This window comes from Camellia sinensis, chromosome 13, assembly GCF_055761805.1.
Source record: "Camellia sinensis isolate YWXY chromosome 13, ASM5576180v1, whole genome shotgun sequence".
NCBI classification, from domain to species: Eukaryota; Viridiplantae; Streptophyta; class Magnoliopsida; order Ericales; family Theaceae; genus Camellia; species Camellia sinensis.
In genome coordinates this window covers 4,872,628-4,876,657 of record NC_138973.1, presented here as the reverse complement: position 1 = coordinate 4,876,657, position 4,030 = coordinate 4,872,628, and the positions used below count along the sequence as shown (strand labels likewise).

The following is a 4,030-nucleotide window of genomic DNA, read 5'->3' as shown; positions in this document are numbered from 1 at the left end:
TTCAAAACTCGATATCATGGTTAGTAGAGGCCGATCTTTGATCGGGCGAGCGGGGGTGCTCACGAAGTGACCTTCCCCAATCGTACCCAAGTTCCCGAGCCAAGGCAACTTTGGTGATAACGGACACGTGGCCTTAGGCAAACGAGTCAGGGTTTCCTAAATTCCCCAAAATAAAATATTTAGGTGGCAACTCTATATCTGGCAAAGCAGTCCATGTTTGGCACTTCTTTCAAAAAAATCTGTTTTCAAAAACGATTTGCCGGATTTGGACTCTTTGATGATTCATCGGTCTTGCGTTGCACTCTGCGAGATTAGATACAGGACCGTGACATTTGAGTCCTGAACTGTAGTGAGCCCATATGAACAAAACAGGGGGGTTCCCTCCCGGGACGTTCGGGGACGTCTACACTATTGTTCAAGCCTTCAGATGGAGAGAAGTCGTTCCAATTTATGTGAACAATGAGTTTGGGCAAGGCATTATACCATATTTGACCGATGCGTTGCAAGGCATCGACACACGTGTCCTCTACCGAAGTGTCATTTCTTCATTGGCCACAGATTATCAAATCGTTGAAGAGCTTTACAAGTTAATGACAACGCAAACTAGAGTTTTCGTTGTACACATGAATCCAACATTGGCCTCGCGACTTTTCATTAAAGTGAAAGAAGTTGGAATGATGAGCGAAGGCTACGTTTGGATCATAACCAATGCAATAACAAACGAGTTGATTTCAATGGACCCCTTAGTCGTTGATTCAATGGAAGGAGTATTAGGTGTAAAAAAAACTTATGTTCCAAGAACCAAACAGCTTCAAGATTTCACCGGTCGTTGGAAAAAAAAAAATCAACAAGACAATCCTATCGTACTTAATGCCCAATTGAATATGGGCAAATGATGCTGCAACTACACTAGCCATTACAGTTGAGCAAGCCAATGTTACAAACAACGGGTTTCAGAAGGCAAACATTTCAAGAAATTCAACAACAGACCTTGAAGCTTTTGGAGTGTTCCAAAATGGTCCAAAGCTTCTCCAAGCTCTACTAAATACTACATTTAGAGGCCTCAATGGGGATTTCCATATAGTTGATGGGTAGTTACAATCATCAGCATATCAGATAATCAATGTGATTGGCAATGAGGGAAGAGGAATCGGATTTTGGACAGCAGAAAATGGAATTGTTAGACAATTAAATGTCAAAAGTACTAATTCAACTTCAAATGCCAATCTTGGATCCATTATATGGCCAGGTGACACTACATCTCCCCCCAAAGGTTGAATAATTCCGACAAATGGAAAGAAGTTGGGGATAGGGGTACCAGTAAAAGATGGTTTTAGTGAATTTGTAAAGGTAACACCAAATCCAAGAACTAATAGGGCAACGGTCACTGGATACTGCATAAATGTGTTGATGTTGTAATGGCAGCATTACCGTATGCAGTTCCTTATGAATATGTTTCATTCGGAGCTCCTGATGGCAAGAGTAATTGGACTTATGATGACATGGTGTATCAAGTGTATCTTGGGGTAAACTCTCTCTTCCTTAATGTTTAAATGTATCAATATTTCTTTCATTAGTAGTAACCATGTTGTTTTATGTTTATGATGAACAGAAATTGGATGTTGTGGTTGGAGATACTACTATTATTGCAAATAGGTCACAGTATATGGACTTCTCATTGCCTTACACTAAGTCTGGCATGTCTATGATCGTGCCAATTAGAGATAACAGGAGGAAAAATGCATGGGTGTTCTTGAAGCCATTGACATGGGAGCTTTGGGTGACAAGTTTTTGTTCGTTCATTTTCGTAGGGTTTGTGGTTTGGGTTCTTGAGCATCGAATAAACGAAGACTTTAGGGGCCCTCTTTCCCATCAGACAGGATCGATCTTCTAGTTTCCTTCTCAACCATGGTTTTTGCACATAGTAATTTCTCTTGCGTCTCTTTAGAATAAAAATAAATAAATTAAAACACTACCTTTGCCTATGATTTTCTAAAGCTAAAATATTATTTTCATAACAGCATGGGATTTTAAGACAACATGCTATAGAACCAAAAAAAAAATTGCAGGAAATGTACCAATCCAAATTACCACTATTATATGGCCTAATTGCATGTGTTGCATACTCGAATTATCAATATTTGGAGTCATTTCCCAATAAAAATCCACAAACAATCCATGAGATTATGACTGCTGAGTAAATTTCAGGATGGATTTCCAATATTAACATTTTATTGGAAATAACTATATAGAATCCGCATTAATGATTCAACAATCACAAATTTTATTTTATTTTTTTATCAGAGGAGAAGGTTGTGAGCAACTTGGGTAGGTTTGTGGTGATCATTTGGTGCATTGTTGTGTTAATCCTGACTCAAAGTTACACGGCGAGCTTAACTTCAATGCTAACAGTTCAACAGCTCACGCCTACTATTACTGACGTAAAAGAACTTATAAATAATTGGGAAAATGTAGGCTACCAAAAGGGTTCTTTTGTTTATGGACTCCTGAAACGGATGGGATTTGATGACACCACGCATAAGGTATATGGCTCTCCAGAGGAATAAGATGAACTCTTCTCAAATGGGAGCATTGCTGCTTTCGACGAAATCCCCTACACGAAGCTCTTTCTCGCCAAATATTGCTCTAAATATACAACGGCCGCACCAACGTATAAAACCGATGGCTTTGGCTTTGTTAGAACCCTGTATCTCTCACTCTCTACCTAAAAGTTTCTTGAGGGTGTCTGTCTTATATATTCCATGATATGTAGGTCTTCCCAATTGGTTCACCACTTGTACATGATGTTTCAAGAGCAGTCTTAAATGTAACTGAAGGGGATAAAATGGTAAGTATTGAGAGAGTGTGGTTTGGGCAAAGCCATTGCTCAGACTCTAGCACCTCTATTTCTTCGAACAGTCTAGGCCTTGACAGCTTCTGGGGTCTTTTCCGAATTGCCGGGATTGCTTCACTTTCAACTTTCATAATATTTATTGTTGTGTTTGTGTACAAGCATAAGCATGTACTATTAAGGTGTTTCGATCCTAATGCCTCAATATGGGAAAAGATTGCGAGCTAGACATTTTGACAACAAAGACCTATCTTCTCATACTTTCAGAAAAAGTGAACCACGAGACAAAAGTGGTATCGACATTGTGGATATTATGGGTGCACCACAAGCCTCTCCTAATGTTAATGGCCTTGCAATTCCATCAAGCTTCTCACTTCTTGCCATCCCAAATTGTAACTGCCCGCCAAGTCCATCGACTTCTTCAAATCATACAGATGGGAATTTTACTTCTTTTGGAGGAACTCCTTCCCGTGAATATGGAGATCCAATTTTGCAAAGGCAGAGAGCACAAGAGGTGGTGCCAGACATTGAACTTGCTAATCCAATTCAGGATATACAGCAAGTTCTGTGTCCACAAATGAAAACCACTGATGTTAATGTGTGATGATGGCATTGCCATATCTGATTGTATATTAATGTTGTAGTTGTACCTATGCATTCTGATTAAAATATAGTTAATAACCAAATTGATCTGTGTCTCTAAAACGTATATGCATCAAAATTAACGCCACTTGTCTAGAAAAGTAGAACTCGCTTTTTGGGTCAAGTTATTCTCAAATTACAACCTCGGCCCTTTTCAAACCCTTTATATATACGGGCCCATAATGATCCTTTTACATTTCAGTCCCCAAAACAACTATTTCTGGATAAACTCATACAGCTATTTTTGGATAAACTCAATAAAAGACAAATGCTAAATTAAATTGGTTATAATTATCAAATCGATCTAATTTTTTGTATAAATAAAATACACAAAGTATCTGATAAAAAAACAATTCAGATATCTGTTATGAGCCTCACAAACCCAAACAATACCCTCCTCCAATCCAGTTTATGGATAGGAGAAATCCACCTCCTTTTAGGACATTGTAATATAACACATTTCCATTAGAGAATTAAATTAAAGGAAAGATATGTAACACCATTATGATTGATCATAAGCATGACAATTTACAAACA

At 38.3% G+C, this 4,030-nt stretch overlaps 1 pseudogene; it reads left to right on the top strand.

The window, feature by feature from the left end:
- Positions 1-1,418: 1,418 nt before the first annotated feature.
- On the top strand, positions 1,419-3,455 carry LOC114285458 (glutamate receptor 2.7-like; annotated as a pseudogene).
- Positions 3,456-4,030: the final 575 nt, after the last annotated feature.